Source organism: Neolamprologus brichardi, chromosome 9 (assembly GCF_056152115.1).
Source record: "Neolamprologus brichardi isolate AB-2024 chromosome 9, ASM5615211v1, whole genome shotgun sequence".
Lineage (NCBI taxonomy): Eukaryota > Metazoa > Chordata > Actinopteri > Cichliformes > Cichlidae > Neolamprologus > Neolamprologus brichardi.
In genome coordinates, this window is record NC_142112.1 from 32,702,468 (window position 1) to 32,714,858 (window position 12,391).

The 12,391-nt window shown below is 40.0% G+C and overlaps 1 protein-coding gene across 1 annotated transcript in view; it reads left to right on the top strand.

Moving 5' to 3' along the window:
* Positions 1 to 12,391, top strand: part of LOC102797967 (cadherin-10-like) — a 79,083-nt gene that overhangs the window by 26,050 nt on the left and 40,642 nt on the right. The gene's annotated exons all lie outside the window — the stretch shown is intronic.

A 12,391-nucleotide genomic window follows, 5' to 3' on the forward strand; every position in this document is an offset into this window, starting at 1 on the left:
TACCGAAACCTGCTGCTGATGAAACACAGCAGCTTCATGTCATGACTAAAGATGAGCCCACATCCGACCATCCACTCACGCACAAGCATTACACACAGGCGAAACAAAACAACATGTGATAAAAAAAGCAACAACAAAACAGCGATTGGGTTTTTGTTCTGCTTCGTCTAGGCACCAGTTTTAAGTGCATGCACAGACACCTCAATAAGCCCCGCAGATGAGTTTTCAGAGCTTTTTCAGTGAGTGCACATAAATCAGACACATCAATGGAAATAAAACAAAATGGCCATAATATAATATGCTAATTAAGGCAGGAAATTGAACCTTAAAACTTTTTTGTGGACACTAAAGCGTATCCATTGCATACAGAAAGCATGTCAGGTATAAAAAAGCACTAAGTGACAAAAGTAGGTACTGAATGCCTCCTCAGATTTACTATCTCGACTTATAGATAGTTGCTAATTCAAATTCAGATAGTGCTGGTGTTCATCTATTAAAGTAAATCCCTGTAGAAAAGCTGTCGGTACTTAATATTTATGAAGATAGGATGCTTTAAGTAAAAATCGGAAGGAAAGATTTACAAGAAAAATACCAGAGCGCACTACTCTCGGGGTGCTTTTACTTGGATAAAATAAATGGCAGAGGTCAGGCTAGTGAGAGCTGGACCTGATTCTCTCACATTTGAAAGATTTAACATGGGAAAAGTCTATTGATGCAAAATATAGTATGTTTATCGTGAAACCTGTGTAAAAACGGTCAGAATTTTCATTTTATGTAGTATAATCATTTTTATTACTAACAACGAGCAAGTCCTGTTTTCGTAGTTTTATACACATGCACATATAGCTCTCAATTTGGGCCCAAGTGTCATTTGGTGTGGCTTAAACTGCACCCATATATTTTTTTTTCAATTTCCATCTTCAATTTGTTCACGGGGAATGAAAGGAAGTAGTTGGTGAGAGCAGCCGTAACAGCATTATAGTTTGGAAAAGAAAATAGCAGCACATACAGAATCTCCAACGTCATTACGAAAACTGTCTGGATTGTAAATTGATAAGTGATCACCAGAAAGTGCCAACAGCAATGACTGCTGTAGTAATGAAGATGTTTGCAGCAAAGTAGATTCTGGAGATTGGTTGTATATGTCTGCTATCAGGGCGTCTTTGAGAATTCAGATTTGTAAACAGGGTGTCTGCAGGTAAACGAGTTACATTTAAGACCTTTCAGGACCTTTTGCATACTACTTCAAGTCAAATTTAAGTTTACTCTTTTCAGTTGGTGTCAGTTTAAAATGAACAGTAAGGTTAAATAGAATGGAATAGAATAGAATAGAAATAGAGTATTGATGAATGTTCTCCAAATCTTGAACTGAAACCATGGGCTTGTGTGTGATCTGAATGTGTAAAGCAGTGAAATTGTCACAGTGACTGGTCTTGAACTTGTGGCTCCAGACCAACATTTGGCTCTTTTTTCCCGTCTCCAGTGGTTAAGTGTGACTTTGACAAACAACTAGATGAATATAATTATTTAAATGAATAATGCCAAGGCTGTCAGTCTCCTTGATCTGCAGCTGGATTCTGTCAAAATTAAACTGAAACTTTTTCTTTTGTGTTTTTAAAGTAGGATTTTTTAAATTTGATTCAGTTGCACAAGCACAGGTACTGTAGGACTGCTGTTTTATGTAGGCCTACATATGGTAGTGGATACTTTGGGCTGGCTTGTTACTTTGGTTCTAGTCTGTACTTTTGCTCATTTTGTGGCAATTTTTGCTCAAATTGTTTTTTTCCAAGAAACACTCCAACACTGTTGGCCTTGGACCCAAACAAACTAAATTTTAAATAGTTTTCTACTTTTAATTGTACATTTGTATTCAAGACATTTTAACACAGTGAGGTCTAAGTTATCGTTCCAAACTCCAAAACTGACCCTAAACCTGACGCTAAGATATCAGAATAGGCCATTTTTGGTTTTAGTTCATGGGTTTCATGCTGTGAGAAGACGTCGCCTCTTTCTCTGTCCACAATTTGCAAAAATCGTTATTCTGCAATTTGATCCAAATTGCACAGAATGCTCACCTACTGGATCTTTACTCATATTATGCAAGGTCACACTTGCATCAAGGACAAGGGCACACTTGTCACTTTACGTGCAATAACCTGAGACTTATGACGACTCACTCTAAATGACGCACATGAGAAATATTTTATAATTTCTTTTGGAAAACGTTCTTTTGCCTTTTTCCAAAATATAGAAAATATATTAATCCCCTGAAATCGTTATTGGCAACGACCCTAACCCCAATCCTATGTTTTTTAAGAAAAGCTGAAAAGACTTAACATAATCCCTAAAAGGTTATTTTATATTCATTTTTTATACATTGTTTCAACAAGCCCTTCCATAATGGTGTTTGCTATAAGTAAAATAATGGGACTGCGGCTTTCCCCACGCCTGAAACTGGCCAGATGGCAAAATCAAACGTATCACCCACCAGTGCAAAAGAAGAGAAAGTAATGAACTGCTTCTTGCAAATTAGAACTTGCAGTCCCTAGATTCTCTGTTTAGTGTCTTTTTTCTTAATGCTTTTTAGTTGTTTACCTTTTTGTTTTTCAGTTTGCATGAAGACGCCATCCACGCAACACAACATGAACTTTCAGTACTGAGGCAGTGCTATTTATGTCCATCTAAAAATGCCTCATTATGTGCTGTCTTGTCAATACATATTTATGAAGACAGCGATCTGTTATTTATCAGTCCAAATTAATGCACATTTCACCAAATATTGCTTCGTTTACATGCTACAGTCACACACATAGAAAATTTTGAATTTGTGATACAGCAGTTTTGATATTCATTTCCTATAATAGCACTGATAGGCAGAACCTAACTACCTGTGGTCTCGGTAACATAATATATACACTATATAACTGTTCTCTGCAAACTACACTCAGTGGCAACGATCGCCGCTTAATGACATCCTTCACAACAAATAAAGTCCTGTATACGAATGTATCATTCTGTCCCCGCGAATGCGAGAGTCAACCCGTCATCTATTAGTCGACGTGACGTGATACTCCGATCGGGTAATGCTCACATATCGGACTTCCATCCATCCATCCCCGGGCTTTGTTTGCTGTCGGCTGTCCAATATATTTTGTGCTTACTGTCAGCTCTGTGGCTGCTTGCACAATGTCCATTCCACTCACATCAAACCATCCTAAAGCGGCTGTCTTGCCCTACAGTGAAATATGACTTCCGCCGAAGGTATTATTTGTTCAACAAAATGAAAACACAGTGTCGACCCAGATAACATTGGGAGGGGGCGTACAAGAAGATGGGCCAAATAATGCTTGCTTTACATGCAGCGAAGCGGAAGTCAAGATATCAGTCTCCTCTTCCAACCTACTGTAATTGAGGAGATTGTGAAGCGTTGTGGCAAGGTCAGGATGTCTGAGTCGGAAGAAAGGCTGTTTTGTGCGAGGGGCTGAATGGGGCTAGTGCTTTGCATTCCTATCGTGCGTCCGCGGAGGATGGAGTCATCCAACCAAATGAGATTCTGCAACATACGTCCTCCCCGAGTGAGGGTTGACTTTCAGTTCTTGCCTAAAAGGATTACAACATTTGCGGGCGAGCAAATACAAGAAAGAACAAAAAAAAAAAAGTTGAAAAGAAAACCCCAGAATGAACGAAGATCAAAAGTAAATACAGAGCTTGATCAAACCACTTTGTCTTTGGAGAGTGGTGATTGATGTCCCACTTGTCCTTTTAGCTTGTAAAGGGACTAATAGCATAAGAAGAATGGATTATCTGAGTGAGGTATATACTTAGAGAGTAGGAGGCCGCGACCTAAGAGCCCATATCCCGAAGACACCATTAAAGCATCAACCTTCGAGCAGCGCACTTAATCATGACTGTGAGCACTTGTTGTTTCCCCTCCTAAGTACGTGCAGCTGGGTGCTTTTCCTCATTGTCAGCTCACTAGCCAGTTGTCACATAGGATTGCAGTATGTAGATCTTATCTGATTGCAATTACTGTTTGGTAATTGCCAGATAAAGTACAAGTGATGAATGAAGCCCTAAAGGGAATGAATAGCTTTTGAGTTGAACACATGGCCCAACATAGAGCGCAAGCATCTGCATCTGTATCCTCAGGTGGAGGCCATATTTTTTGCCGTGTAGAGGCTCCGAATGGGTGAAAAACTACAAGAAACACAAAAGAGAAGGCTTTTGTCACTGCGAATGACATCGTGGCAGCCGGCGAGCACAGCGTGAAACAAAACCGCTTTTGTTTGTGATGGGGAAAAAAAACCCAACTGGAAATAACACAATGACAGGTTATTATAAACAAGGGAGCGGCGCTTGACACACAGTAAAAGATAGAATGATGAAACTGCACTTGAATTACAACATCGCGTCTGCAGTTATTTGGTAAACTCAATCTCCCTCGGCTTAGTTTTTTTTAATTTATTTATTTTTGCTCTTTACAACAGCTTTATCGAGCTGCGAAGTACTAACAAATGAAATTGCAATTTTTCCAGAGCGAGCGTAACAAAAGCAGCTGGAACAGGAAGAAATTAAGAGAAGCGATCAAGATGTGATGGAAAAGACTCTGGCAGTGGCTTGTTGGGGAGCTGGTTGGCTGCTAATCTCGCTGTATTGGCCAATGATTTTCTTTTTCCTGCAGAAAGGGAAGCCTTGCACTGCCTCTCATTAGCAGGGAAGCTGCATACAGGCCTCAGAGGGCCTGGGCTGTCACTGGGGGAAGAGAATGTTTGTTTATTTCATTATTTCTTACTTTACCAAAGGGCACATATCCACTGAAAATGGTTAATGGCCTGTGGTTGAGGAGTGTTTGTGCTGCACTATCATATCTCATAAAGTATTTACAGCCCCTGATAGGCCCCAGTGGTTCTGGGCCTGGTGGGTAGAGTCTTCAGCGTAGTGAACAAACACCCCAGCGTACATGCAAACACACACACGCACGCACCTGCAAATACTAGCCTCCAGTAATAGGCTAGAACTCACAGAAAAGACAAAAAAAGGCTGATGAATACAGACATAATATGCTCCACAGCCCTGTATGACTCAGCGGTTGAGGCATCCTGGGGAAAGGACTCGCGAGTCTTATGGCAGTGGAAAGGTGCAGGGATTTGTGTGTTTTGTTTTTGTGTGTGGGGGGGCTGGTGGTGGTGGTTTTTGGTCTCCGTTCATACTCCCCCCCCTATTACCAGCTGCTCACCTTGGCACAGAGGCAAGGAGTTTGCAATATGGCGCAGGCCTGGCTGTACTCTAGACATGGCAGCCCCTGCAGGTCTCCAGTGGCGACCTGGAGCATGCATTGGCAGTGTTTATTGATTGGGCGATAAGTTCCCTGTTGTGTTCTGGGAAGTGTGGGCACGAGGGGGGGGCGGCACTTTTGCGCGTGAGCTTCGGAGGAAACGGGCGCGATGAGGTCTTGCGGTGATGACACCCGGTAAACATCTGTCTGACAACGTTGCAGGGGCGAAGCGATGTCTGAGAGAGATACGCCAACATGTCTAAGGCACATGCAATTATCTCCATGCTATCACCTGCCTACCAGTGTTTAAAACACCCACTGGTTCTGTCAGATTAATTAATCTTCTCTCATCGACATCACAAGTATTTCGTTGGCCCGGCATTATTCGGCTGAGTGAAAGCAGCCCCACCTGCTCAAGAAAGTTCGACACAAAGGAAACAAAAATGTCAACTTTTTAAAAAATGTAACTGAGCCAAGCGATGGTCTCAATGAGGAATCAAAGCCTTTAGAGTCTCATTTTAATGTCATTTAATTTTTTATACTGTAAAAAAGAAATTCAACGTTGCCAAGTACGTTGATGCCAAAACGGATCTCCTTCTTCCTCAAGACAAACCAAAAAATCTTACTGTTTAGAAATATAAAATATGGAATATTGCATCAATTTATTCCTGATTCAGTACAAACACACAGAGATATTTAAGCTTTTAAACAATGTTGTTTACTGAAGTAGAGCAAAGAATAGTTCGACTTTAACAGTAGAGCCGCCAACATGTTAAAACCTTTGACACATCTGCAGTCAAAAAAGATGTAAATGTTCATCTATTCAAGTCAACACACTTGACAAAATGACCATTTAACATTTATTATATTACGCTTCTTAATTATACAGTTGCTTCAGGCTCTTTCCTCACAGATTAAAAAGATAAAGTATGTTTTGGATTGCATTTACTGAGAACGCCACAAAGAACGGATTAAAGGGCATTTAAATATTTCTTGTAGAAGAATTGTGTTGCTTTTGCGTGGCTGTAACAACTGCAACAAGAGTTTATTAATTTTGCAGTTACAGATAGAATAGGTCAAGTGGTGTATCTTTTTAGAATTCAACACTTGACTATAACAACCCTCTTAATTATTGTAGAGGAACAACAGCATTTTGACCGCTTTTGAACCAGCTGGAGCTGCTACCATTGCTAATCCCAAACTCAGGTTTCCAGTTTAGTTCAGTTTTATTTGTTTGGCAACAATCACAACAGTTGTATCAAGGTAACCTTAAAGCATTAAAGAGAAAACCCCCATTAATCAGATGAGCTTCTATAGGCAGGAACTTGGTGAGAGTGGGGAGGAAGAACTCCCTGTTAATAGGAAGTGACCCACAGAGGAACCGGACTCAGGGACAAACAGAAGAAAACGCAAACTAGTGGTGATAAAAGGTAAACAAAGGCATGGGAGTGCATCACAGGAAGTCCCCCAGCAGCCTGGTCCTATGACTAAAGTTTGGTTCATGGTCACCTGATCCAGCCCTGACTGTAAGCTTCATGAAAAGGAACGTTTGAAGAATAATCTTTAATAGCCTGCAATCTAAGTCCTGCATTTGGGATAATATGGAGGTCTTTAAGACGTGATGGGCACTGATCATTTGGATCTGAGTATAGCTGAGAACCAATGAATAGAAGCTAATATAGGAGCAATGCAGTGTCTCTTTTCAGTCTCTTTCTTTGCTTTCTTTGCAACAGAACTCTTTCCTTAGCTGGTTAGGGTTTCCTACTTAAATTTTTCCACCATTCCACCCACCTGAGGAAAGTTACCAATACCTACTGCTTTGTGTTGGCTGCACTGTCGATTTCATACCTGGAGGCAGAGAGAATTGGATGGTGAAAGCAGGGTTTATAGGCAGCCAATCCAAATGTAGATGGTATCAACATTCATTCAATTAATTTATTTTTTTCCCATTTAAATATAACTTAAATTATTTTTATTTTCTTGCAAAGAGGTTGCATTATTCTTTCTGCTCAAGCAACACTCAAAGACAAAAGCAACACTTCTTAGTAATGTCACGCAGTGCAAACGTATCTAAATTTGAACCTACTGTGATACCAAGAGCAAAAATGATCATTTAAAAACAGCACTAAACGTGTATTTATGACTGTTTAGTAGCTGAAGTGATACAAAAAAGTTCAACTGTTGACAACTGCCTGTAATTAGAATACAACATGCTGAAAATTATGCACAAAACAAGAGATGTCAGATGTCCGCAAGTGAGGATTGTAAGTTAAGTGACATTTCACCTTCGTGTCGCAGCCGCTCTCACTGCATATCTCAAGTTTACACATCAACAGACATTTGATAGGCTATTTTTGTACACAGTCTGAGGCTACCATCTGGCTACATAGAAGGCAGCCAGTTCTCGACAGGCCAGGACACAAGGCCTTAAAGGCTAACTGGCTAATTGCCCTAAGCAGCCTGTTTCCAGTGCCATCTTTCTGGCCTAACTCGAGTGAAGCACAAATGGCGACCAGATCGAGTCAGCGCTAACATTTGCTCCTCTTGAAGCTGATTAATTTCACAAACAAAGACAGCTCGCTTATAAGTTATCACGCACAGATGTCTGATGAGTGCCACTTCACCTCTCAGCCCACTTCAAACTGCAAGATGAAGCATGTAGGAACAGAAATATGTTTGTTTTTCATTGTTGGGGGGAAATTACAAGCTTTTAGAAATATTATCGTGTCACTTAACAAAATGGGATAATTGAATGAAGGGTTTTTGATATATATAGGCTATTATTAATGATATAAAGCTTGAAGCAAAGGCTTTATAGTTTGTTTCGCAGACAATTCACAAGGAATTCTTCCTCACGAGTCATTTTTCTCTGTGATTGAGTCCTTGAACTCCAATTTTGTTGAAAAGTGAGAACATTTCAGGCTGTTTCCCATGCAAATCGACTCATTTCAAGTATTCTCTGAAATCAAGTTTCATTTTTTTTCTTGATGAGAGTGTAACTACTCTCCACATTCTTTCCATATTCTTTTATCCCTCCAGACACAGACACTAATTTTAGAAACATTATTACAAACTGTTTTGACACAGTTAAATGTGTTAAAGGAGGATTTCGACCAAATCCTAGCAGGTTAATGAGATTTTAATCTCATTTGCAAAGTTCTGTAACTGCATAATGTTTAACGTTTAAGTAAATGAATAATCCTGTTAAATAAGTGAGAGTACAAAACTGACCAAAAGAATCAGAACTGTTAGTTTTACATTTCTGATCATTTACTTACTTTCAATTCAAATCTGTATGACGAATAACATGCTTAATTAGCTGGTTAGCGCAATGTTAAAGTAATATTTCTAAAGGTTGCAAAATCTACACCTCAGTAACTTGATCAAGGGTCTCAAACTTGCGGCCCGGGGATCACTTGTGGCCCACGTCACCCTTATTTGCGGACCATATATTGACGTGAAGACATATAAAGCAGTTTGGCCATTGAAGTTACTTTTTTTGTTAGGGAGGATTTGTTTGTTGTTGAGTGCAATGTTAAAATAAGTTCTTTAAAAAGCAAAAAATGATTTAATATGAAGACAATATGAGCAGAGAGTACAAACATGCTGCTAGTTCAGTGAGAGACTCAAAAACTAATGTGTACACTTTTTATTTGTTAAATATGAATAAAATTATAGCAGAAGTGCTGCCACAATCTGGTTATTTGGTTCAATGAAAGGCTTCAGTTTGTTAAGAGTGAGAAAAAAAATGTTGGTTCACGTTTGCAGTTTTGTCTTGTTATAAAATATTTGAAATTTTAAAAAAATATATATATTTTTGTCAGAAATATTTGTGTGTTTTCTTGTTTGTTTGTTTGTTTTTTTTGTTCTACTTGAACACTTAAATGAGCATTGATGGCGCTGCCATCTCATTGGACGGCCACTTAAGTTTGAGACTGAACTAGACTTTTGTGTGTCATTTATTCAAATGAATAGCAACTTCATGCTGTGCTAAGCTAACCAAGTACGCTACCCTGATAGTTTACTCATAATGGCTAAAAGTTTACATTTGGAAAAGGTTGCTATCAAGTCCACCAACAATTTTTTTAGCAAGTAAGAGAAAAAACCCAAAACATAACATTTAGAATAATTAACCAAGTAATTAAGTAAAATAAATGAAAAATATACAGCAAAGTTTTTAGTTTTAGTTTAGTTTAAGTTAGTTTAATGTTCTGCCAGTTTTGTCATCACAAGGAGACTACATGAAAAGTCCTCCTGGCATCTGTGTGTTTAGTGACAGTGTGATGTGTACTTGATACTGCGTCAGATAATTTTATAGTTGTACATTTTAATGAAGCTAATAAAACCTACAATCAGATCCGTTTTCACAGGCATTAAAGCATTTAAATCAAACTAAAGCAAAACTGAAGCTAAATTGAAACCCAGGCAAATCTTCCATAAATCAATTAAAAATATAAAACTATAGTAACTCTAGTAGGATGAGGACAATGTCACACAAGGCACCAGGCACATAGACAGTATAAAACATGGACTTAATGGAGAAAACCTTCAATTTCAGAATAAAAGTCTGCTGCAACCAACATGTTTGAAAATTATACAAACTACAGGTAACCATGTCAACCTGCTAGGGACCAAATCAATGTCAAAGAGATTTTCAGCGCAAGTCCGTACTGCTTTGCAACCAATTTCACCTCGTGATAGCCAGCAACCACTCGTCAACTGGCCATGGAATATAAATCGTTCCCTACCAACTGATAGTTGCCAGGAAGTTCTGCTGGAGGTTTCTTCCTGTTAAAAGGGAGTTTTTCCTTCCCACTGTTGCCAAAGTGCTTACTCATAGGGGGTCATATGAATGTTGGGTTTTTCTCTGTATGTATCATTGTAGGGTCTACCTTTATAAATAAAATTGAATTGAATTGAAGTCTTTGACCAGTACTCGAACTGTGTAACTGAGGTCTAACTTTACTTACTAGAGAGCAGCTGTCCGGTTTAGCTCTGATGTGTTTTTTACAGTTTGTAAAAGAAAAAAACTGTGTTTGTTTTTTTTCTTTAGTTCTTCCGTCTAATTTAAAAGTCAGTATTTGCGGTAGTACTTCACCCAAACCATCCAACCCTGCCACACAGTTTAAATGGTGTACACAGCGGGGTCGTACGCTAACAGAAATGAGACGTTGTGATGTGACTGTAGCATTAGTCTTCTAACCATTCCCTAAATGTTGAACTCTGCCTTTAGGAAAGCAATGGCTCTGTTGAAGCTTTTTTTTTTGCAGAGCTTTTTTTCTGTTTTTTAAAAGACCAGAAGTCCAAGTGTTAATGGATATAGCATCATGCTCCCTGCCTTTTTTTACGATTTGGTGCCACAGGAGGGCAGAGGAGAAAAGGCAAGCTATTGATGTGCCCGGGCTTCTTGGTGACCAAACTGAATGCACATGTGGCTTTCTTTTCTCCCCCTGTGACAGTTTAATTGTATTTTCGATATAAATTGATCAAAGGGCTGTTGTGAATGCACGTTGGGCTGCCACATTGATTTCCGAGAGAGTCTTTTTTTTTTCTTCTTACCACCCCCCTCCTTAATTTGAGTAGAAGGGCAGCAGTAAATTTTCCTCACCGGCAAGGTGGGCAACTGGGAGGGACGGGGTCGCTGCAGCAAGTGCTGGAGTTCGATACTCCGAGCTTCCTTGTAATATCCTTCAGTGTAGCAAGGAGGAAGTCTTCAAAACCACAAGAGCTCTCTGTCTCCATAGAAATGACAGTCGACACAGCATATGTCACACTGTCTATCTCACATCTCAGCCGAAAGAGAGGACTCAACAGTTATTAACTGAATTGTCGTGCCGGCAGAGATAGGCAGCTTGATAGACAATCATAGAGAAGGACATTGCAGCTATAACAGCGGGGGAAAGATAATAATGTTGAAGTGGATTGTTTTCAGCCAACTGAGTCTCTGTTTGGGAGCACGTACTGTAAAGCAGAACAGAAAACAAATACAATTCTGCAGAATATTCTCCTGGCTTGGTTAGGCAGAGCGGAAAAAAAAGCAACCCCCAAAACAAAACAGAAAAGTTGTTTTGACCAGAATTCAAAGTGGGTGAATGAAACACTCGAGATCCTAATCCGAGGATAGTCAAAATTTTGCAACACACTTGACTGGCTTGGTTAGACAGACAGAGAAAGGAATGAAAACAGTCTTTTTTTTTTTTTTTTTACTAGCATTCAAGCAGTCGAACAAAACAGTGTTAAAGATGCTAATCCACAAAGCTGTTCATCTCACATGTGCCAGCTTTGCCCTGATAAAACAGCATGAATTAGTAAAGCTTCCGAGCACCTGCGATGAAAAGCTTTTTAATATATGATGAGAAGGGAGACTTTGCAATGTGGTCCCACGTGACCCAGCTGCGACGCACAATATCCCCCCCTCAGTCTGTCCAGCGGCTGAGCCAAGAACCTTTATAGACACAACAGAAACTACCGGCGCAAAAGGGAGGAAAAAAAATAAGCATTCAAGCCGGCAAAATCAAACGTGCCGGCTCACTTGAGTTAATGAGGTGTCAATAACGGACCTCGGAATTACATCCCGGCATCCACTTGCGCGGGTAAACATTCAGATGGCGTTTGCCTCGGTTTATGCTTGACATGTTTGCCCGTGTCTGCAAACATGTGCTCTCCTTTTTTTGCCCTCTACCTCCCCCGCCACCCCACCCTGCAATTATTGCTGTGTCCTTGGTTATTAAAAAAGGGGAAAGGGAAGTAGGAAGGGAAGTAGTGGGAGGGGAGAAAAGACTGGACAAGCTTTTGATGAGTTCTCGGAGATAAATATGTTGTGTGTGTGTGTGTGTGGTTGGGGTGGGGGAGATTTGGCTGTGGAATTAAAATGTCAGAGCATGCTAAGCTGCTGTTCATGCAGAAAAAAATTAAACAGGAGATAGGGAGGAACAGAGCAAATAATAATAACGAGGAGCTCCACACACAAGTGGGCTCTCGTGGTCTTCTGGCATGTTGGTCCTGCTGCTGATCCATCAGGGACTGGCAGGCTGCGGGGCGTGTGCTCACTCATGCTGGTAACCCCACAGACATGCGTATGTGTGTGTGTGTGTGTCCCCTCCCTCACCCACCCTT